Raw genomic sequence first — 24,151 nt, forward strand, 5'->3', positions numbered from 1 at the left:
TTATCCAATTCAGTAGACGTCTTAAGAAATGTTTTGGGTGCTTTAAAGCTGAAGCAGGATGTTCTTTTCTATAAGAGTTATTATTGGCTTGATTAACAGCTGTTCATGCGTGGCAAATTTTACTTGCCACTTTGAAGTCAAAAAAAGCCGATTTTAAATCCCGGACGAAAAGAGCCATGAACGTGACTCTGTTTTCAGTGATCATATGAGTTGACAAATGGACAATTTGGCCTTTATGATTAATGTACAATACACTAAAATGTAATATTTGGCAGCGGTGGGATTTGAACTCACACCTCCAAAGAGACTGGAGCCTAAATCCAGCACCTTAGACCGCTCGGCCACGCTACCTAAGATTACAGGCACACAGCTTATTAGCAGGAACACGTACAGTTGGTTTCAGTTTTTTTCCCACTTCTTTTCACGGTGGGGTTAAATTGTCTGTCGAAGGGTCACAAGTACCTGCAATTTCTGTTGTTGTTGTTGTAAAACCACAAAGGACAAGAAATTTTCGACTGAGACTTGAGTAGAGGAGATTTTACCGGGAGCAGAGGAATGATTCCTTTGAAGTAAGTACAAATACATTTTGGAATTCTCAAAGTGAGATGTTGTTTTATCCAATTAGGTAGACGATTCCTTTGGAGTAAGCACAAATACATTTCTGGAATTATCAAAGTGAGTTGTTGTTTTATCCAATTAAGTAGACGTTTTAAGAAATGTTTTGTGTGATTTAACTGGAACATGTACAGTTGGTTTCATTTTTTTCTGCCTTTTTTTCACGATGGGGTAAATTGTCTGTCGAAGCGTGACGAATACCTGCAATTTCTGTTGTTTTTGTTTGAAAACCACAAAGGAATAGAGGTCTTCTACCGAGACTTGAGAAGAGGAGATTTTACCTGCAGCAGAGGAATGATTCATTTGCAGTAAGTACAAATACATTTTGGAATTCTCAAAGTGAGGTGTTGTTTTATCCAATTCAGTAGACGTCTTAAGAAATGTTTTGGGTGCTTTAAAGCTGAAGCAAGATGTTCTTTTCTATAAGAGTTATTATTGGCTTGATTAACAGCTGTTCATGCGTGGCAAATTTTACTTGCCACTTTGAAGTAAAAAAAAGCCCATTTTAAATCCCAAACGAAAAGAGCCACGAACGTGACTCTGTTTTCAGTGATCATATGAGTTGACAAATGGCCAATTTGGCCTTTATGATTAATGTACAATACACTAAAATTGTAATATTTGGCAGCGGTGGGATTTGAACCCACGCCTCCAAAGAGACTGGAGCCTAAATCCAGCGCCTTAGACAGCTCGGCCACGCTACCTACAATTATAGCACACAGCTTATTCGCAGGAACACGTACAGTTGGTTTCAGTTTTTTTCCCACTTCTTTTCACGGTGGGGTTAAATTGTCTGTCGAAGGGTCACAAGTACCTGCAATTTCTGTTGTTGTTGTTTGAAAACCACAAAGGACAAGAAATCTTCAACTGAGACTTGAGAAGAGGAGATTTTACCTGCAGCAGAGGAATGATTCATTTTCAGTAAGTACAAATACATTTTGGAATTCTCAAAGTGAGGTGTTGTTTTATCCAATTCAGTAGACGTCTTAAGAAATGTTTTGGGTGCTTTAAAGCTGAAGCAAGATGTTCTTTTCTATAAGAGTTATTATTGGCTTGATTAATAGCTGTTCATGCGTGGCAAATTATCAAAGTGAGTTGTTGTTTTATCCAATTAAGTAGACGTTTTAAGAAATGTTTTGGGTGATTTAACTGGAACACGTACAGTTGGTTTCATTTTTTTCTGCCTTTTTTCACGGTGGGGGTAAATTGTCTGTCGAAGCGTGACGAGTACCTGCAATTTCTGTTGTTGTTGTTTGAAAACCACAAAGGACTAGAGGTCTTCTACCGAGACTTGAGAAGAGGAGATTTTACCTGCAGCAGAGGAATGATTCATTTGCAGAAAGTACAAATACATTTTGGAATTCTCAAAGTGAGGTGTTGTTTTATCCAATTAAGTAGATGTCATAAGAAATGTTTTGGGTGCTTTAAAGCTGAAGCAGGATGTTCTTTTCTATAAGAGTTAATTTTGGCTTGATTAACAGCTGTTCATGCGTGGCAAATTTTACTTGCCACTTTGAAGTAAAAAAAAGCCCATTTTAAATCCCAGACGAAAAGAGCCATGAACGTGACTCTGTTTTCAGTGATCATATGAGTTGACAAATGGACAATTTGGCCTTTATGATTAATGTACAATACACTAAAATGTAATATTTGGCAGCGGTGGGATTTGAACCCACGCCTCCAACGAGACTGGAGCCTAAATCCAGCGCCTTAGACCGCTCGGCCACGCTACCTTCGATTAGAGGCACACAGCTTATTAGCAGGAACACGTACAGTTGGTTTCAGTTTTTTTCCCACTTCTTTTCACGGTGGGGTTAAATTGTCTGTCGAAGGGTCACAAGTACCTGCAATTTCTGTTGTTGTTGTTTGAAAACCACAAAGGACAAGAAATCTTCGAATGAGACTTGAGTAGAGGAGATTTTACCTGCAGCAGAGGAATGATTCCTTTGAAGTAAGTACAAATTCATTTTGGAATTCTCAAAGTGAGATATTGTTTTATCCAATTAGGTAGACGATTCCTTTGGAGTAAGCACAAATACATTTATGGAATTATCAAAGTGAGTTGTTGTTTTATCCAATTAAGTAGACGTTTTAAGAAATGTTTTGTGTGATTTAACTGGAACACGTACAGTTGGTTTCATTTTTTTCTGCCTTTTTTTCACGGTGGGGGTAAATTGTCTGTCGAAGCGTGACGAATACCTGCAATTTCTGTTGTTGTTGTTTGAAAACCACAAAGGAATAGAGGTCTTCTACCGAGACTTGAGAAGAGGAGATTTTACCTGCAGCAGAGGAATGATTCATTTGCAGTGAGTACAAATACATTTTGGAATTCTCAAAGTGAGGTGTTGTTTTATCCAATTAAGTAGATGTCATAAGAAATGTTTTGGGTGCTTTAAAGCTGAAGCAGGATGTTCTTTTCTATAAGAGTTAATTTTGGCTTGATTAACAGCTGTTCATGCGTGGCAAATTTTACTTGCCACTTTGAAGTATAAAAAAGCCCATTTTAAATCTGAAGCAGGATGTTCTTTTCTATAAGAGTTATTATTGGCTTGATTAGTGTTGTCGCGAACCCGGAATTTTCGGTTCGCGAACGGCGAACGCGAACTTCCGCAAATGTTCGCGAACCGGCGAACCGCGCAAACCGCCATTGACTTCAATGGGCAGGCGAATTTTAAAAACAACAGGGACTCTTTCTGGCCACAATAGTGATGGAAAAGTTGTTTCAAGGGGACTAACATCTGGACTGTGGCATGCCAGAGGGGGATCCATGGCAAAACCCCCATGGAAAATTGTACAGTTGATGCAGAGTCTGTTTTTAATCCATAAAGGGCAGAAATCACCTAACATTGACACCTGTCCTCAAAGCCCAGCCCTGATACACACTGACACAGAGCAGAATAGAGACTGTTCCCCCTACATAGGGTCACTTGGCAGATATGGATTGACACCTGTCCTCAAAACCCCTGATACACACTGACACAGAGCAGAATAGGGACTGTTCCCCCTACATAGGGTCACTTGGCAGATATGGATTGACACCTATCCTAATGATCCCTGATACACACTGACACAGAGCAGAATAGAGACTGTTCCCCCTACATAGGGTCACTTGGCAGATATGGATTGACACCTGTCCTCAAAACCCCGATACACACTGACACAGAGCAGAATAGGGACTGTTCCCCCTACATAGGGTCACTTGGCAGATATGGATTGACACCTATCCTAATGATCCCTGATACACAGTGACACAGAGCAGAATAGGGACTGTTCCTCCTACATAGGGTCACTTGGCAGATATGGATTGACACCTATCCTAATGATCCCTGATACACAGTGACACAGAGCAGAATAGGGACTGTGCCTCCTACATTGGGTCACTTGGCAGATATGGATTGACACCTATCCTAATGATCCCTGATACACAGTGACACAGAGCAGAATAGAGACTGTTCCCCCTACATAGGGTCACTTGGCAGATATGGATTGACACCTATCCTAATGATCCCTGATACACAGTGACACAGAGCAGAATAGGGACTGTTCCTCCTACATAGGGTCACTTGGCAGATATGGATTGACACCTATCCTAATGATCCCTGATACACACTGACACAGAGCAGAATAGAGACTGTTCCCCCTACATAGGGTCACTTGGCAGATATGGATTGACACCTATCCTAATGATCCCTGATACACAGTGACACAGAGCAGAATAGGGACTGTTCCTCCTACATAGGGTCACTTGGCAGATATGGATTGACACCTATCCTAATGATCCCTGATACACAGTGACACAGAGCAGAATAGGGACTGTTCCTCCTACATAGGGTCACTTGGCAGATATGGATTGACACCTATCCTAATGATCCCTGATACACACTGACACAGAGCAGAATAGAGACTGTTCCCCCTACATAGGGTCACTTGGCAGATATGGATTGACACCTATCCTAATGATCCCTGATACACACTGACACAGAGCAGAATAGAGACTGTTCCCCCTACATAGGGTCACTTGGCAGATATGGATTGACAAATCCCTGACAAACAGCTACCACATGCAAGGAAGGCAGCAGGGGCGCAAATGACCCACTCCCGACGCGGGAAGGTAGTGACGACAAATAACAATACAGGACTCTTTAGAGGCCCTGTAATTGTAATCAGTCCACTTGAAATCCTTTAACTTTGATCAATTGGAGGGAAGTCTGGTGCAGAGCCACTGACCCATGCGCAGGGCCAGCCTTAGGCCTTTGGGCGCCCTGTGCAAGAAATCTTCCCGACGCGGGAAGGTAGTGATGACAAATAACAATACAGGACTCTTTAGAGGCCCTGTAATTGTAATCAGTCCACTTGAAATCCTTTAACTTTGATCAATTGGAGGGAAGTCTGGTGCAGAGCCACTGACCCATGCGCAGGGCCAGCCTTAGGCCTTTGGGCGCCCTGTGCAAGAAATCTTCCCGACGCGGGAAGGTAGTGACGACAAATAACAATACAGGACTCTTTAGAGGCCCTGTAATTGTAATCAGTCCACTTGAAATCCTTTAACTTTGATCAATTGGAGGGAAGTCTGGTGCAGAGCCACTGACCCATGCGCAGGGCCAGCCTTAGGCCTTTGGGCGCCATGTGCAAGAAATCTTCACCCTGTCACACCCATGTGCAAGAAATCTTCACCCTGTCACACACACACACACAGGCAGACAGCCATACACACGCACACACACAACTGCGACTGACTAGGTTTGTCACCTCCTCAAAAGGACGCATGAGCCTACAGGCATTGCGCATGAGCGTCCAGTAACGTGGCAAAAAAATTCCCAGCTCCCCAGAGGCTGTCCTAGCACCCCGGTCATACAAATATTCATTATCATTAACAGCTTTTTCTTGTTGGAGCAGGCGGTCGAACATTAGGAGTGTTGAATTCCAACGTGTAGGGCTGTCGCAAATCAAGCGCCTCACTGGCATGTTGTTTCGCTGCTGGATATCGGCAAAGTGAGCCATGGCCGTGTAGGAACGCCTGAAATGGCCACACACCTTCCTGGCCTGCTTCAGGACGTCCTGTAAGCCTGTGTACTTATGCACAAAGCGTTGTATGATCAGATTACACACATGTACCATGCACGGCACATGTGTCAACTTGCCCAACTTCAATGCCGCTATCAAATTTTTTCCGTTGTCACACACCACTTTGCCGATATCCAGTTGCTGCGGAGTCAGCCACTTTTCCACCTGTGCGTTCAGGGCGGACAGGAGTGCTTGTCCGGTGTGACTCTCTGCTTTCAAGCAAGTCAAACCCAAGACGGCGTGACACTGCCGTATCCGAGATGTGGAATAGTACCTGGGGAGCTGGGGGGGTGCTGTTGATGTGGAGCAAGAAGCAGCGGCACAAGAGGACTCAGCCGAGGAGGTTATGGAAGAGGATGGAGTAGGAGGAGTAGAGGAGGTGGCAGCAGGACTGCCTGCAATCCGTGGCGGTGTCACCAACTCCTCTGCAATGCCACGCATTCCTTGCTTGTCAGCCGTCAGCAGGTTTACCCAATGCGCAGTGTAGGTGATATACCTGCCCTGACCTTGCTTTGCAGACCAGGTATCAGTGGTCAGATGGACCCTTGCCCCAACACTGTGTGCCAGACATGCCATGACTTCCTTTTGCACAATCGAGTACAAGTTGGGGATTGCCTTTTGTGAAAAGAAATTCCGGCCGGGTACCTTCCACTGCGGTGTCCCAATAGCTACAAATTTTTTGAACGCCTCAGACTCAACCAGATTGTATGGTAAAAGCTGGCGGGCTAATAGTTTGGACAAGCCAGCTGTCAGACGCTGGGCAAGGGGGTGACTTGGTGACATTGGCTTCTTACGCTCAAACATGTCCTTGACAGAAACACATGACTGTGGGCAGATGAGCGGGAACTGCTCAAGGTGGGAGACGGAGTGGCGGATGGTTGAGAGGGGGCAAGAAGGACAGTAGTGGTTGACGTGGCTGAAGATGCTGGACCAGGAGGAGGATGGCGGCTTAGAGTAGGCGTGCTGCTTGTACTCATGTGTTGATCCCATAGGCGTTTGTGATGTGAGATCATGTGCCTACGCAAAGCAGTTGTACCTAGGTGGGTGTTGGACCTCCCACTACTCAGTTTCCTTTGGCACAGGTTGCAAATGACATCGCTGTTGTCAGAGGCAGACACACAAAAAAAATGCCACACTGCTGAGCTCTGCAATGACGGCATTCTGGTGGTGGACACAGCATGCGTTGATTGGCGTGCTGTCGGGCTGACCCCGGGTGCCGATGCATGCTGTCTGACTGTGCCACTAGCTCCTTGCGACGACCCCCCCCTGCTTCCAACTGGTCTCCTCCTCCTCCTCTCTGTCTCCCCATCTGAACTTTTGCCCTGTTCTTTTTCTCTTCTAGCGGCACCCACGTGACATCCATGGACGCATCATCATCATCAACCGCTTCGCTTGTATCTGACAACTCAGAAAAGGAAGCAGCAGCGGGTACAACATCATCATCATCACACCGTACCTCCATGTGTTTAATGCTGCCTGCCTGAGACATATCCCTGTTATCTACATCCTCTAGCAATAATGGTTGCGCATCACTCATTTCTTCAAACGGGTGTGTGAATAACTCCTCTGACATACCAAGTAAAGCGGCTGTGGTGCTAGTTTTGGTGGTGGCGGCAGGCGGGTGAGTGCTATCTTGAGAGGTGCCTGAAGCTAAGCTGGAGGAGGATGGTGCGTCAAGGTTCCGAGCGGAGGCTGTACAAGATTGGGTGTCCTGTGTTAGCCAGTCAACTAAGTCCTCAGAACTTTTCAAGTTCAGGGTACGTGGCTTCTGAAAACTGGGCATTATTCTAGGGCAAAAGGGAATCACAGCACCACGACCACGACGGCCCCTGCGGGGTGGCCTGCCTCTGCCTGTCATTTTTTGGGGGATTAGTGGTACTATGCGTGCAAGCTACTGTGAGACCAGATATGATTGGCAATGTGCACTGGAACAGTTCTGCAGAGCACACGCTGAAGGAAGGACTGACAGAGCCGCTTGAAGACAAGTAACTGCTATTCAATCTATAACAGTGAAAAACAAATTTTGGTTGTAAAAGCACGCTATAGAGACACAAGATATGAGTGGCAACTGTCAAAGCACGCTGGCACAGGAATGCAGAGCACTCGCTGAAGTAGGCCTGAAAAACAGACGCTTGCAGACAACTAACTGCTCTTCTATTACAGTGAAAAAAAATATTTCTTTTAAATCTAAAGCTTAACCAATTGTTAAAACAGATATGAGTGGTGGCACTGGGCAAATAGGCACAGTATCCAATGTGAACCTCACACAGAAGCTGGCAGGCAGGCAACTGCTCTTCTATTACAGTGGAAACAAAATTTTGGTTGTAAAAGCACGCTAAAGAGACACCAGATATGATTGGCAACTGTCAAAGCACGCTGGCACAGGTCTGCAGAGCACACGCTGAAGTAGGCCTGAAACACAGACGCTTGCAGACAACTAACTGCTCTTCTATTACAGTGAAAAAAAAATATTTCTTTTAAATCGAAAGCTTAACCAATTGTTAAAACAGATATGAGTGGTGGCACTGGGCAAATAGGCACTGTATCCAATGTGAACCTCACACAGAAGCTGGCAGGCAGGCAACTGCTCTTCTATTACAGTGGAAACAAAATTTTGGTTGTTAAAGCACGCTATAGAGACACAAGATATGAGTGGCAACTGTCAAAGCACGCTGGCACAGGTCTGCAGAGCACACGCTGAAGTAGGCCTGAAACACAGACGCTTGCAGACAACTAACTGCTCTTCTATTACAGTGAAAAAAAATATTTATTTTAAATGTAAAGCTTAACCTATTGTTAAAACAGATATGAGTGGTGGCACTGGGCAAATAGGCACAGTATCCAATGTGAACCTCACACAGAAGCTGGCAGGCAGGCAACTGCTCTTCTATTACAGTGAAAAAAAATATTTATTTTAAATGTAAAGCTTAACCTATTGTTAAAACAGATATGAGTGGTGGCACTGGGCAAATAGGCACAGTATCCAATGTGAACCTCACACAGAAGCTGGCAGGCAGGCAACTGCAATTACATTACACAGGAAAAAAAAAAAAGAAGCCTGATGTTATAGCCCTAAAAAGGGCTTTTTGGGGTGCTGTCCTTCAGGATTGTAGTGGACACTGAATACCCTAGCCTAGCTATCAATTTCCCTATGTAATCAGCAGCAGCTAAACTTTCCCTCCTCTCACTAAGCATGCATCTTCCGAATGAATCGAAAATGGATGCTGGGAGGGAGGTTGGAGGGTGTGCTGCTGATTGGCTGTAATGTGTCTGCTGACCGAGAGGCACAGGGTCAAAGTTTGCCCAATGATGACGAATAGGGGGCGGATCAAACTGAGCATGTGTCCGCCCGCCGCGGCGAACGCGAACATGCTAATTTTGCCGGGAACTGTTCACCGGCGAACAGTTCGGTACATCACTAGCCTTGATTAACAGCTGTTCATGCGTGGCAAATTTGAACCCACGCCTCCAAAGAGACTGAAGCCTAAATCCAGTGCCTTAGACCGCTCGGCCACGCTACCTACGATTACAGGCACACAGCTTATTAGCAGGAACACGTACAGTTGGTTTCAGTTTTTTTCCCACTTCTTTTCACGGTGGGGTTAAATTGTCTGTCGAAGGGTCACAAGTACCTGCAATTTCTGTTGTTGTTGTTTGAAAACCACAAAGGACAAGAAATCTTCGACTGAGACTTGAGTAGAGGAGATTTTACCTGCAGCAGAGGAATGATTCCTTTGAAGTAAGTACAAATTCATTTTGGAATTCTCAAAGTGAGATATTGTTTTATCCAATTAGGTAGACGATTCCTTTGGAGTAAGCACAAATACATTTATGGAATTATCAAAGTGAGTTGTTGTTTTATCCAATTAAGTAGACGTTTTAAGAAATGTTTTGTGTGATTTAACTGGAACACGTACAGTTGGTTTCATTTTTTTCTGCCTTTTTTTCACGGTGGGGGTAAATTGTCTGTCGAAGCGTGACGAATACCTGCAATTTCTGTTGTTGTTGTTTGAAAACCACAAAGGAATAGAGGTCTTCTACCGAGACTTGAGAAGAGGAGATTTTACCTGCAGCAGAGGAATGATTCATTTGCAGTGAGTACAAATACATTTTGGAATTCTCAAAGTGAGGTGTTGTTTTATCCAATTAAGTAGATGTCATAAGAAATGTTTTGGGTGCTTTAAAGCTGAAGCAGGATGTTCTTTTCTATAAGAGTTAATTTTGGCTTGATTAACAGCTGTTCATGCGTGGCAAATTTTACTTGCCACTTTGAAGTAAAAAAAAGCCCATTTTAAATCTGAAGCAGGATGTTCTTTTCTATAAGAGTTATTATTGGCTTGATTAGTGTTGTCGCGAACCCGGAATTTTCGGTTCGCGAACGGCGAACGCGAACTTCCGCAAATGTTCGCGAACCGGCGAACCGCGCAAACCGCCATTGACTTCAATGGGCAGGCGAATTTTAAAAACAACAGGGACTCTTTCTGGCCACAATAGTGATGGAAAAGTTGTTTCAAGGGGACTAACACCTGGACTGTGGCATGCCAGAGGGGGATCCATGGCAAAACCCCCAATGGAAAATTGTACAGTTGATGCAGAGTCTGTTTTTAATCCATAAAGGGCAGAAATCACCTAACATTGACACCTGTCCTCAAAGCCCAGCCCTGATACACACTGACACAGAGCAGAATAGAGACTGTTCCCCCTACATAGGGTCACTTGGCAGATATGGATTGACACCTGTCCTCAAAACCCCTGATACACACTGACACAGAGCAGAATAGGGACTGTTCCCCCTACATAGGGTCACTTGGCAGATATGGATTGACACCTATCCTAATGATCCCTGATACACACTGACACAGAGCAGAATAGAGACTGTTCCCCCTACATAGGGTCACTTGGCAGATATGGATTGACACCTGTCCTCAAAACCCCGATACACACTGACACAGAGCAGAATAGGGACTGTTCCCCCTACATAGGGTCACTTGGCAGATATGGATTGACACCTATCCTAATGATCCCTGATACACAGTGACACAGAGCAGAATAGGGACTGTTCCTCCTACATAGGGTCACTTGGCAGATATGGATTGACACCTATCCTAATGATCCCTGATACACAGTGACACAGAGCAGAATAGGGACTGTGCCTCCTACATTGGGTCACTTGGCAGATATGGATTGACACCTATCCTAATGATCCCTGATACACACTGACACAGAGCAGAATAGAGACTGTTCCCCCTACATAGGGTCACTTGGCAGATATGGATTGACACCTATCCTAATGATCCCTGATACACAGTGACACAGAGCAGAATAGGGACTGTTCCTCCTACATAGGGTCACTTGGCAGATATGGATTGACACCTATCCTAATGATCCCTGATACACACTGACACAGAGCAGAATAGAGACTGTTCCCCCTACATAGGGTCACTTGGCAGATATGGATTGACACCTATCCTAATGATCCCTGATACACAGTGACACAGAGCAGAATAGGGACTGTTCCTCCTACATAGGGTCACTTGGCAGATATGGATTGACACCTATCCTAATGATCCCTGATACACAGTGACACAGAGCAGAATAGGGACTGTTCCTCCTACATAGGGTCACTTGGCAGATATGGATTGACACCTATCCTAATGATCCCTGATACACACTGACACAGAGCAGAATAGAGACTGTTCCCCCTACATAGGGTCACTTGGCAGATATGGATTGACACCTATCCTAATGATCCCTGATACACACTGACACAGAGCAGAATAGAGACTGTTCCCCCTACATAGGGTCACTTGGCAGATATGGATTGACAAATCCCTGACAAACAGCTACCACATGCAAGGAAGGCAGCAGGGGCGCAAATGACCCACTCCCGACGCGGGAAGGTAGTGACGACAAATAACAATACAGGACTCTTTAGAGGCCCTGTAATTGTAATCAGTCCACTTGAAATCCTTTAACTTTGATCAATTGGAGGGAAGTCTGGTGCAGAGCCACTGACCCATGCGCAGGGCCAGCCTTAGGCCTTTGGGCGCCCTGTGCAAGAAATCTTCCCGACGCGGGAAGGTAGTGATGACAAATAACAATACAGGACTCTTTAGAGGCCCTGTAATTGTAATCAGTCCACTTGAAATCCTTTAACTTTGATCAATTGGAGGGAAGTCTGGTGCAGAGCCACTGACCCATGCGCAGGGCCAGCCTTAGGCCTTTGGGCGCCCTGTGCAAGAAATCTTCCCGACGCGGGAAGGTAGTGACGACAAATAACAATACAGGACTCTTTAGAGGCCCTGTAATTGTAATCAGTCCACTTGAAATCCTTTAACTTTGATCAATTGGAGGGAAGTCTGGTGCAGAGCCACTGACCCATGCGCAGGGCCAGCCTTAGGCCTTTGGGCGCCATGTGCAAGAAATCTTCACCCTGTCACACCCATGTGCAAGAAATCTTCACCCTGTCACACACACACACACAGGCAGACAGCCATACACACGCACACACACAACTGCGACTGACTAGGTTTGTCACCTCCTCAAAAGGACGCATGAGCCTACAGGCATTGCGCATGAGCGTCCAGTAACGTGGCAAAAAAATTCCCAGCTCCCCAGAGGCTGTCCTAGCACCCCGGTCATACAAATATTCATTATCATTAACAGCTTTTTCTTGTTGGAGCAGGCGGTCGAACATTAGGAGTGTTGAATTCCAACGTGTAGGGCTGTCGCAAATCAAGCGCCTCACTGGCATGTTGTTTCGCTGCTGGATATCGGCAAAGTGAGCCATGGCCGTGTAGGAACGCCTGAAATGGCCACACACCTTCCTGGCCTGCTTCAGGACGTCCTGTAAGCCTGTGTACTTATGCACAAAGCGTTGTATGATCAGATTACACACATGTACCATGCACGGCACATGTGTCAACTTGCCCAACTTCAATGCCGCTATCAAATTTTTTCCGTTGTCACACACCACTTTGCCGATATCCAGTTGCTGCGGAGTCAGCCACTTTTCCACCTGTGCGTTCAGGGCGGACAGGAGTGCTTGTCCGGTGTGACTCTCTGCTTTCAAGCAAGTCAAACCCAAGACGGCGTGACACTGCCGTATCCGAGATGTGGAATAGTACCTGGGGAGCTGGGGGGGTGCTGTTGATGTGGAGCAAGAAGCAGCGGCACAAGAGGACTCAGCCGAGGAGGTTATGGAAGAGGATGGAGTAGGAGGAGTAGAGGAGGTGGCAGCAGGACTGCCTGCAATCCGTGGCGGTGTCACCAACTCCTCTGCAATGCCACGCATTCCTTGCTTGTCAGCCGTCAGCAGGTTTACCCAATGCGCAGTGTAGGTGATATACCTGCCCTGACCTTGCTTTGCAGACCAGGTATCAGTGGTCAGATGGACCCTTGCCCCAACACTGTGTGCCAGACATGCCATGACTTCCTTTTGCACAATCGAGTACAAGTTGGGGATTGCCTTTTGTGAAAAGAAATTCCGGCCGGGTACCTTCCACTGCGGTGTCCCAATAGCTACAAATTTTTTGAACGCCTCAGACTCAACCAGATTGTATGGTAAAAGCTGGCGGGCTAATAGTTTGGACAAGCCAGCTGTCAGACGCTGGGCAAGGGGGTGACTTGGTGACATTGGCTTCTTACGCTCAAACATGTCCTTGACAGAAACACATGACTGTGGGCAGATGAGCGGGAACTGCTCAAGGTGGGAGACGGAGTGGCGGATGGTTGAGAGGGGGCAAGAAGGACAGTAGTGGTTGACGTGGCTGAAGATGCTGGACCAGGAGGAGGATGGCGGCTTAGAGTAGGCGTGCTGCTTGTACTCATGTGTTGATCCCATAGGCGTTTGTGATGTGAGATCATGTGCCTACGCAAAGCAGTTGTACCTAGGTGGGTGTTGGACCTCCCACTACTCAGTTTCCTTTGGCACAGGTTGCAAATGACATCGCTGTTGTCAGAGGCAGACACACAAAAAAAATGCCACACTGCTGAGCTCTGCAATGACGGCATTCTGGTGGTGGACACAGCATGCGTTGATTGGCGTGCTGTCGGGCTGACCCCGGGTGCCGATGCATGCTGTCTGACTGTGCCACTAGCTCCTTGCGATGACCCCCCCCTGCTTCCAACTGGTCTCCTCCTCCTCCTCTCTGTCTCCCCATCTGAACTTTTGCCCTGTTCTTTTTCTCTTCTAGCGGCACCCACGTGACATCCATGGACGCATCATCATCATCAACCGCTTCGCTTGTATCTGACAACTCAGAAAAGGAAGCAGCAGCGGGTACAACATCATCATCATCACACCGTACCTCCATGTGTTTAATGCTGCCTGCCTGAGACATATCCCTGTTATCTACATCCTCTAGCAATAATGGTTGCGCATCACTCATTTCTTCAAACGGGTGTGTGAATAACTCCTCTGACATACCAAGTAAAGCGGCTGTGGTGCTAGTTTTGGTGGTGGCGGCAGGCGGGTGAGTGCTATCTTGAGAGGTGCCTGAAGCTAAGCTGGAGGAGGATGGTGCGTCAAGGTTCCGAGCGGAGGCTGTACAAGATTGGGTGTCCTGTGTTAGCCAGTCAACTAAGTCCTCAGAACTTTTCAAGTTCAGGGTACGTGGCTTCTGAAAACTGGGCATTATTCTAGGGCAAAAGGGAATCACAGCACCACGACCACGACGGCCCCTGCGGGGTGGCCTGCCTCTGCCTGTCATTTTTTGGGGGATTAGTGGTACTATGCGTGCAAGCTACTGTGAGACCAGATATGATTGGCAATGTGCACTGGAACAGTTCTGCAGAGCACATGCTGAAGGAAGGACTGACAGAGCCGCTTGAAGACAAGTAACTGCTATTCAATCTATAACAGTGAAAAACAAATTTTGGTTGTAAAAGCACGCTATAGAGACACAAGATATGAGTGGCAACTGTCAAAGCACGCTGGCACAGGAATGCAGAGCACTCGCTGAAGTAGGCCTGAAACACAGACGCTTGCAGACAACTAACTGCTCTTCTATTACAGTGAAAAAAAATATTTCTTTTAAATCTAAAGCTTAACCAATTGTTAAAACAGATATGAGTGGTGGCACTGGGCAAATAGGCACAGTATCCAATGTGAACCTCACACAGAAGCTGGCAGGCAGGCAACTGCTCTTCTATTACAGTGGAAACAAAATTTTGGTTGTAAAAGCACGCTAAAGAGACACCAGATATGATTGGCAACTGTCAAAGCACGCTGGCACAGGTCTGCAGAGCACACGCTGAAGTAGGCCTGAAACACAGACGCTTGCAGACAACTAACTGCTCTTCTATTACAGTGAAAAAAAAATATTTCTTTTAAATCGAAAGCTTAACCAATTGTTAAAACAGATATGAGTGGTGGCACTGGGCAAATAGGCACTGTATCCAATGTGAACCTCACACAGAAGCTGGCAGGCAGGCAACTGCTCTTCTATTACAGTGGAAACAAAATTTTGGTTGTTAAAGCACGCTATAGAGACACAAGATATGAGTGGCAACTGTCAAAGCACGCTGGCACAGGTCTGCAGAGCACACGCTGAAGTAGGCCTGAAACACAGACGCTTGCAGACAACTAACTGCTCTTCTATTACAGTGAAAAAAAATATTTATTTTAAATGTAAAGCTTAACCTATTGTTAAAACAGATATGAGTGGTGGCACTGGGCAAATAGGCACAGTATCCAATGTGAACCTCACACAGAAGCTGGCAGGCAGGCAACTGCTCTTCTATTACAGTGAAAAAAAATATTTATTTTAAATGTAAAGCTTAACCTATTGTTAAAACAGATATGAGTGGTGGCACTGGGCAAATAGGCACAGTATCCAATGTGAACCTCACACAGAAGCTGGCAGGCAGGCAACTGCAATTACATTACACAGGAAAAAAAAAAAAAGAAGCCTGATGTTATAGCCCTAAAAAGGGCTTTTTGGGGTGCTGTCCTTCAGGATTGTAGTGGACACTGAATACCCTAGCCTAGCTATCAATTTCCCTATGTAATCAGCAGCAGCTAAACTTTCCCTCCTCTCACTAAGCATGCATCTTCCGAATGAATCGAAAATGGATGCTGGGAGGGAGGTTGGAGGGTGTGCTGCTGATTGGCTGTAATGTGTCTGCTGACCGAGAGGCACAGGGTCAAAGTTTGCCCAATGATGACGAATAGGGGGCGGATCAAACTGAGCATGTGTCCGCCCGCCGCGGCGAACGCGAACATGCTAATTTTGCCGGGAACTGTTCACCGGCGAACAGTTCGGTACATCACTAGCCTTGATTAACAGCTGTTCATGCGTGGCAAATTTGAACCCACGCCTCCAAAGAGACTGAAGCCTAAATCCAGTGCCTTAGACCGCTCGGCCACGCTACCTACGATTACAGGCACACAGCTTATTAGCAGGAACACGTACAGTTGGTTTCAGTTTTTTTCCCACTTCTTTTCACGGTGGGGTTAAATTGTCTGTCGAAGGGTCACAAGTACCTGCAATTTCTGTTGTTGTTGTTTGAAAACCACAAAGGACAAGAAATCTTCGACTGAGACTTGAGTAGAGGAGATTTTACCTGCAGCAGAGGAATGATTCCTTTGAAGTAAGTACAAATACATTTTGGAATTCTCAAAGTGAGATATTGTTTTATCCAAATAGGTAGGCGATTCCTTTGGAGTAAGCACAAATACATTTATGGAATTATCAAAGTGAATTGTTGTTTTATCCAATTAAGTAGACGTTTTAAGAAATGTTTTGGGTGATTTAACTGGAACACGTACAGTTGGTTTCATTTTTTTCTGCCTTTTTTTCACGGTGGGGGTAAGTTGTCTGTCGAAGCATGACGAGTACCTGCAATTTCTGTTGTTGTTGTTTGAAAACCACAAAGGACAAGAAATCTTCGACTGAGACTTGAGTAGAGGAGATTTTACCTGCAGCAGAGGAATGATTCCTTTGAAGTAAGTACAAATACATTTCGAATTCTCAAAGTGAGATATTGTTTTATCCAATTAGGTAGACGATTCCTTTGGAGTAAGCACAAATACATTTATGGAATTATCAAAGTGAGTTTTTGTTTTATCGAATTAAGTAGACGTTTTAAGAAATGTTTTGTGTGATTTAACTGGAACACGTACAGTTGGTTTCATTTTTTTCTGCCTTTTTTTCACGGTGGGGGTAAATTGTCTGTCGAAGCGTGCCGAGTACCTGCAATTTCTGTTGTTGTTGTTTGAAAACCACAAAGGACTAGAGGTCTTCTACCGAGACTTGAGAAGAGGAGATTTTACCTGCAGCAGAGGAATGATTCATTTGCAGTAAGTACAAATACATTTTGGAATTCTCAAAGTGAGGTGTTGTTTTATCCAATTCAGTAGACGTCTTAAGAAATGTTTTGGGTGCTTTAAAGCTGAAGCAGGATGTTCTTTTCTATAAGAGTTATTATTGGCTTGATTAACAGCTGTTCATGCGTGGCAAATTTTACTTGCCACTTTGAAGTAAAAAAAAAGCCCATTTTAAATCCCAGACGAAAAGAGCCATGAACGTGACTCTGTTTTCAGTGATCATATGAGTTGAAAAATTGACAATTTGGCCTTTACACTAAAATGTAATATTTGGCAGCGGTGGGATTTGAACCCACACCTCCAAAGAGACTGGAGCCTAAATCCAGCGACTTAGACCGCTCGGCCACGCTACCTACGATTACAGGCGCACAGCTTATTAGCAGGAACACGTACAGTTGGTTTCAGTTTTTTTCCCACTTCTTTTCACGGTGGGGTTAAATTGTCTGTCGAAGGGTCACAAGTACCTGCAATTTCTGTTGTTGTTGTTTGAAAACCACAAAGGACAAGAAATCTTCGACTGAGACTTGAGTAGAGGAGATTTTACCTACAGCAGAGGAATGATTCCTTTGAAGTAAGTACAAATAAATTTTGGAATTCTCAAAGTGAGATATTGTTTTATCCAATTAGGTAGACGATTCCTTTGGAGTAAGCACAAATACATTTATGGAATTATCAAAGTGAATTGTTGTTTTATCCAATTAAGTAGACGTTTTAAGAAATGTTTTGGGTGATTTAACTGGAACACGTACAGTTGGTTTCATTTTTTTCTGCCTTTTTTTCACGGTGGGGGTAAGTTGTCTGTCGAAGCGTGACGAGTACCTGCAATTTCTGTTGTTGTTGTTTGAAAACCACAAAGGACTAGAGGTCTTCTACCGAGACTTGAGAAGAGGAGATTTTACCTGCAGCAGAGGAATGATTCATTTGCAGTAAGTACAAATACATTTTGGAATTCTCAAAATGAGGTGTTTTTTTATCCAATTCAGTAGACGTCTTAAGAAATGTTTTGGGTGCTTTAAAGCTGAAGCAGGATGTTCTTTTCTATAAGAGTTATTATTGGCTTGATTAACAGCTGTTCATGCGTGGCAAATTTTACTTGCCACTTTGAAGTAAAAAAAAGCCCATTTTAAATCCCAGACGAAAAGAGCCTTGAACGTGACTCTGTTTTGAGTGATCATATGAGTTGACAAATGGCCAATTTGGCCTTTATGATTAATGTACAATACACTAAAATGTAATATTTGGCAGTGGTGGGATTTGAACCCACGCCTCCAAAGAGACTGTAGCCTAAATCCAGCGCCTCAGACAGCTCGGCCACGCTACCTTCGATTAGAGGCACACAGCTTATTATCAGGAACACGTACAGTTGGTTTCAGTTTTTTTCCCACTTCTTTTCACGGTGGGGTTAAATTGTCTGTCGAAGGGTCACAAGTACCTGCAATTTCTGTTGTTGTTGTTTGAAAACCACAAAGGACAAGAAATCTTCGACTGAGACTTGAGTAGAGGAGATTTTACCTGCAGCAGAGGAATGATTCCTTTGAAGTAAGTACAAATACATTTTGGAATTCTCAAAGTGAGATGTTGTTTTATCCAATTAGGTAGACGATTCCTTTGGAGTAAGCACAAATACATTTATGTGATTATCAAAGTGAGTTTTTGTTTTATCCAATTAAGTAGACTTTTTAAGAAATGTTTTGGGTGATTTAACTGGAACACGTACAGTTGGTTTCATTTTTTTCTGCCTTTTTTTCACGGTGGGGGTAAATTGTCTGTCGAAGCGTGCCGAGTACCTGCAATTTCTGTTGTTGTTGTTTGAAAACCACAAAGGACTAGAGGTCTTCTACCGAGACTTGAGAAGAGGAGATTTTACCTGCAGCAGAGGAATGATTCATTTGCAGTAAGTACAAATACATTTTGGAATTCTCAAAGTGAGGTGTTGTTTTATCCAATTAAGTAGACGTTTTAAGAAATGTTTTGGGTGATTTAACTGGAACACGTACAGTTGGTTTCATTTTTTTCTGCCTTTTTTTCACGGTGGGGGTAAATTGTCTGTCGAAGCGTGCCGAGTACCTGCAATTTCTGTTGTTGTTGTTTGAAAACCACAAAGGACTAGAGGTCTTCTACCGAGACTTGAGAAGAGGAGATTTTACCTGCAGCAGAGGAATGATTCATTTGCAGTAAGTACAAATACATTTTGGAATTCTCAAAATGAGGTGTAGTTTTATCCAATTCAGTAGACGTCTTAAGAAATGTTTTGGGTGCTTTAAAGCTGAAGCCGGATGTTCTTTTCTATAAGAGTTATTATTGGCTTGATTAACAGCTGTTCATGCGTGGCAAATTTTACTTGCCACTTTGAAGTAAAAAAAAGCCCATTTTAAATCCCAGACGAAAAGAGCCTTGAACGTGACTCTGTTTTGAGTGATCATATGAGTTGACAAATGGCCAATTTGGCCTTTATGATTAATGTACAATACACTAAAATGTAATATTTGGCAGCGGTGGGATTTGAACCCACGCCTCCAAAGAGACTGTAGCCTAAATCCAGCGCCTCAGACCGCTCGGCCACGCTACCTTCGATTAGAGGCACACAGCTTATTATCAGGAACACGTACAGTTGGTTTCAGTTGTTTTCCCACTTCTTTTCACGGTGGGGTTAAATTGTCTGTCGAAGGGTCACAAGTACCTGATATTTCTGTTGTTGTTGTTTGAAAACCACAAAGGACAAGAAATCTTCGACTGAGACTTGAGTAGAGGAGATTTTACCTGCAGCAGAGGAATGATTCCTTTGAAGTAAGTACAAATACATTTTGGAATTCTCAAAGTGAGATATTGTTTTATCCAAATAGGTAGGCGATTCCTTTGGAGTAAGCACAAATACATTTATGGAATTATCAAAGTGAGTTTTTGTTTTATCGAATTAAGTAGACGTTTTAAGAAATGTTTTGTGTGATTTAACTGGAACACGTACAGTTGGTTTCATTTTTTTCTGCCTTTTTTTCACGGTGGGGGTAAATTGTCTGTCGAAGCGTGCCGAGTACCTGCAATTTCTGTTGTTGTTGTTTGAAAACCACAAAGGACTAGAGGTCTTCTACCGAGACTTGAGAAGAGGAGATTTTACCTGCAGCAGAGGAATGATTCATTTGCAGTAAGTACAAATACATTTTGGAATTCTCAAAGTGAGGTGTTGTTTTATCCAATTCAGTAGACGTCTTAAGAAATGTTTTGGGTGCTTTAAAGCTGAAGCAGGATGTTCTTTTCTATAAGAGTTATTATTGGCTTGATTAACAGCTGTTCATGCGTGGCAAATTTTACTTGCCACTTTGAAGTAAAAAAAAAAGCCCATTTTAAATCCCAGACGAAACGAGCCATGAACGTGACTATGTTTTCAGTGATCATATGAGTTGAAAAATTGACAATTTGGCCTTTATGATTAATGTACAATACACTAAAATGTAATATTTGGCAGCGGTGGGATTTGAACCCACACCTCCAAAGAGACTGTAGCCTAAATCCAGCGCCTCAGACCGCTCGGCCACGCTACCTTCGATTAGAGGCACACAGCTTATTATCAGGAACACGTACAGTTGGTTTCAGTTTTTTTCCCACTTCTTTTCACGGTGGGGTTAAATTGTCTGTCGAAGGGTCACAAGTACCTGCAATTTCTGTTGTTGTTGTTTGAAAACCACAAAGGACAAGAAATCTTCGACTGAGACTTGAGTAGAGGAGATTTTACCTACAGCAGAGGAATGATTCCTTTGAAGTAAGTACAAATACATTTCGAATTCTCAAAGTGAGATATTGTTTTATCCAATTAGGTAGACGATTCCTTTGGAGTAAGCACAAATACATTTATGGAATTATCAAAGTGAGTTTTTGTTTTATCCAATTAAGTAGACGTTTTAAGAAATGTTTTGGGTGATTTAACTGGAACACGTACAGTTGGTTTCATTTTTTTCTGCCTTTTTTTCACGGTGGGGGTAAATTGTCTTTCGAAGCGTGACGAGTACCTGCAATTTCTGTTGTTGTCGTTTAAAAACCACAATGGACTAGAGGTCTTCTACCGAGACTTGAGAAGAGGAGATTTTACCTGCAGCAGAGGAATGATTCATTTGCAGTAAGTACAAATACATTTTGGAATTCTCAAAGTGAGGTGTTGTTTTATCCAATTCAGTAGACGTCTTAAGAAATGTTTTGAGTGCTTTAAAGCTGAAGCAGGATGTTATTTTCTATAAGAGTTATTATTGGCTTGATTAACAGCTGTTCATGCGTGGCAAATTTTACTTGCCACTTTGAAGTAAAAAAAAAGCCAATTTTAAATCCCAAACAAAAAGAGCCATGAACGTGACTCTGTTTTCAGTGATCATATGAGTTGACAAATGGACAATTTGGCCTTTATGAATAATGCACAATACACTAAAAATGTAATATTTGGCAGCGGTGGGTTTTGAACCCACGCCTCCAAAGAGACTGGAGCCTAAATCCAGCGCCTTAGACCGCTCGGCCACGCTACCTCCGATTACAGGCACACAGCTTATTATCAGGAACACGTACAGTTGGTTTCAGTTTTTTTCCCACTTCTTTTCACGGTGGGGTTAAATTGTCTGTCGAAGGGTCACAAGTACCTGCAATTTCTGTTGTTGTTGTTTGAAAACCACAAAGGACAAGAAATCTTCGACTGAGACTTGAGTAGAGGAGATTTTACCTACAGCAGAGGAATGATTCCTTTGAAGTAAGTACAAATACATTTTGGAATTCTCAAAGTGAGATGTTGTTTTATCCAATTAGGTAGACGATTCCTTTGGAGTAAGCACAAATACATTTATGGAATTATCAAAGTGAGTTGTTGTTTTATCCAATTAAGTAGACGTTTTAAGAAATGTTTTGGGTGATTTAACTGGAAAACGTACAGTTGGTTTCATTTTTTTCTGCCTTTTTTCACGGTGGGGGTAAATTGTCTTTCGAAGCGTGACGAGTACCTGCAATTTCTGTTGTTGTCGTTTAAAAACCACAATGGACTAGAGGTCTTCTACCGAGACTTGAGAAGAGGAGATTTTACCTGCAGCAGAGGAATGATTCATTTGCAGTAAGTACAAATACATTTTGGAATTCTCAAAGTGAGGTGTTGTTTTATCCAATTCAGTAGACGTCTTAAGAAATGTTTTGGGTGCTTTAAAGCTGAAGCAGGATGTTCTTTTCTATAAGAGTTATTATTGGCTTGATTAACAGCTGTTCATTCGTGGCAAATTTTACTTGCCACTTTGAAGTAAAAAAAAAGCCAATTTTAAATCCCAAACAAAACGAGCCATGAACGTGACTCTGTTTTCAGTGATCATATGAGTTGACAAATGGACAATTTGGCCTTTATGAATAATGCACAATACACTAAAAATGTAATATTTGGCAGCGGTGGGATTTGAACCCACGCCTCCAAAGAGACTGGAGCCTAAATCCAGCGCCTTAGACCGCTCGGCCACGCTACCTTCGATTACAGGCACACAGCTTATTATCAGGAACACGTACAGTTGGTTTCAGTTTTTTTCCCACTTCTTTTCACGGTGGGGTTAAATTGTCTGTCGAAGGGTCACAAGTACCTGCAATTTCTATTGTTGTTGTTTGAAAACCACAAAGGACAAGAAATCTTCGACTGAGACTTGAGTAGTGGAGATTTTACCTACAGCAGAGGAATGATTCCTTTGAAGTAAGTACAAATACATTTTGGAATTCTCAAAGTGAGATGTTGTTTTATCCAATTAGGTAGACGATTCCTTTGGAGTAAGCACAAAAACATTTAGGGAATTATCAAAGTGAGTTGTTGTTTTATCCAATTAAGTAGACGTTTTAAGAAATGTTTTGGGTGATTTAACTGGAACACGTACAGTTGGTTTCATTTTTTTCTGCCTTTTTTTCACGGTGGGGGTAAATTGTCTGTCGAAGCGTGCCGAGTACCTGCAATTTCTGTTGTTGTTGTTTGAAAACCACAAAGGACTAGAGGTCTTCTACCGAGACTTGAGAAGAGGAGATTTTACCTGCAGCAGAGGAATGATTCATTTGCAGTAAGTACAAATACATTTTGGAATTCTCAAAGTGAGGTGTTGTTTTATCCAATTCAGTAGACGTCTTAAGAAATGTTTTGGGTGCTTTAAAGCTGAAGCAGGATGTTCTTTTCTATAAGAGTTATTATTGGCTTGATTAACAGCTGTTCATGCGTGGCAAATTTTACTTGCCACTTTGAAGTAAAAAAAAAAGCCCATTTTAAATCCCAGACGAAACGAGCCATGAACGTGACTATGTTTTCAGTGATCATATGAGTTGAAAAATTGACAATTTGGCCTTTATGATTAATGTACAATACACTAAAATGTAATATTTGGCAGCGGTGGGATTTGAACCCACGCCTCCAAAGAGACTGTAGCCTAAATCCAGCGCCTCAGACCGCTCGGCCACGCTACCTTCGATTAGAGGCACACAGCTTATTATCAGGAACACGTACAGTTGGTTTCAGTTTTTTTCCCACTTCTTTTCACGGTGGGGTTAAATTGTCTGTCGAAGGGTCACAAGTACCTGCAATTTCTGTTGTTGTTGTTTGAAAACCACAAAGGACAAGAAATCTTCGACTGAGACTTGAGTAGAGGAGATTTTACCTACAGCAGAGGAATGATTCCTTTGAAGTAAGTACAAATACATTTCGAATTCTCAAAGTGAGATATTGTTTTATCCAATTAGGTAGACGATTCCTTTGGAGTAAGCACAAATACATTTATGGAATTATCAAAGTGAGTTTTTGTTTTATCCAATTAAGTAGACGTTTTAAGAAATGTTTTGGGTGATTTAACTGGAACACGTACAGTTGGTTTCATTTTTTTCTGCCTTTTTTTCACGGTGGGGGTAAATTGTCTTTCGAAGCGTGACGAGTACCTGCAATTTCTGTTGTTGTCGTTTAAAAACCACAATGGACTAGAGGTCTTCTACCGAGACTTGAGAAGAGGAGATTTTACCTGCAGCAGAGGAATGATTCATTTGCAGTAAGTACAAATACATTTTGGAATTCTCAAAGTGAGGTGTTGTTTTATCCAATTCAGTAGACGTCTTAAGAAATGTTTTGAGTGCTTTAAAGCTGAAGCAGGATGTTATTTTCTATAAGAGTTA

The 24,151-nt window shown here is 43.3% G+C and overlaps 9 non-coding genes across 9 annotated transcripts; all 9 read right to left on the bottom strand.

Annotated features, from left to right (window-relative positions):
* Nucleotides 1–269: 269 nt before the first annotated feature.
* Nucleotides 270–351, bottom strand: TRNAL-UAG (transfer RNA leucine (anticodon UAG)). The gene has a single exon. It is a non-coding gene; the product is annotated as a tRNA-Leu (tRNA).
* An 886-nt stretch (nt 352–1,237) lies between these two features.
* On the bottom strand, nt 1,238–1,319 carry TRNAL-UAG (transfer RNA leucine (anticodon UAG)). The gene has a single exon. It is a non-coding gene; the product is annotated as a tRNA-Leu (tRNA).
* A 947-nt stretch (nt 1,320–2,266) lies between these two features.
* Nucleotides 2,267–2,348, bottom strand: TRNAL-UAG (transfer RNA leucine (anticodon UAG)). Its single transcript has one exon. It is a non-coding gene; the product is annotated as a tRNA-Leu (tRNA).
* Nucleotides 2,349–17,279: 14,931 nt separating this feature from the next.
* TRNAL-UAG (transfer RNA leucine (anticodon UAG)) lies at nt 17,280–17,361 on the bottom strand. The gene has a single exon. It is a non-coding gene; the product is annotated as a tRNA-Leu (tRNA).
* Nucleotides 17,362–19,495: 2,134 nt separating this feature from the next.
* TRNAL-UAG (transfer RNA leucine (anticodon UAG)) lies at nt 19,496–19,577 on the bottom strand. Its single transcript has one exon. It is a non-coding gene; the product is annotated as a tRNA-Leu (tRNA).
* Nucleotides 19,578–20,465: 888 nt separating this feature from the next.
* TRNAL-UAG (transfer RNA leucine (anticodon UAG)) lies at nt 20,466–20,547 on the bottom strand. The gene has a single exon. It is a non-coding gene; the product is annotated as a tRNA-Leu (tRNA).
* Nucleotides 20,548–21,434: 887 nt separating this feature from the next.
* TRNAL-UAG (transfer RNA leucine (anticodon UAG)) lies at nt 21,435–21,516 on the bottom strand. The gene has a single exon. It is a non-coding gene; the product is annotated as a tRNA-Leu (tRNA).
* Nucleotides 21,517–22,403: 887 nt separating this feature from the next.
* Nucleotides 22,404–22,485, bottom strand: TRNAL-UAG (transfer RNA leucine (anticodon UAG)). The gene has a single exon. It is a non-coding gene; the product is annotated as a tRNA-Leu (tRNA).
* An 888-nt stretch (nt 22,486–23,373) lies between these two features.
* TRNAL-UAG (transfer RNA leucine (anticodon UAG)) lies at nt 23,374–23,455 on the bottom strand. The gene has a single exon. It is a non-coding gene; the product is annotated as a tRNA-Leu (tRNA).
* Between the last annotated feature and the right edge of the window lie 696 nt (nt 23,456–24,151).

The sequence above is a fragment of the Pelobates fuscus genome, chromosome 3, assembly GCF_036172605.1.
Source record: "Pelobates fuscus isolate aPelFus1 chromosome 3, aPelFus1.pri, whole genome shotgun sequence".
NCBI lineage: Eukaryota > Metazoa > Chordata > Amphibia > Anura > Pelobatidae > Pelobates > Pelobates fuscus.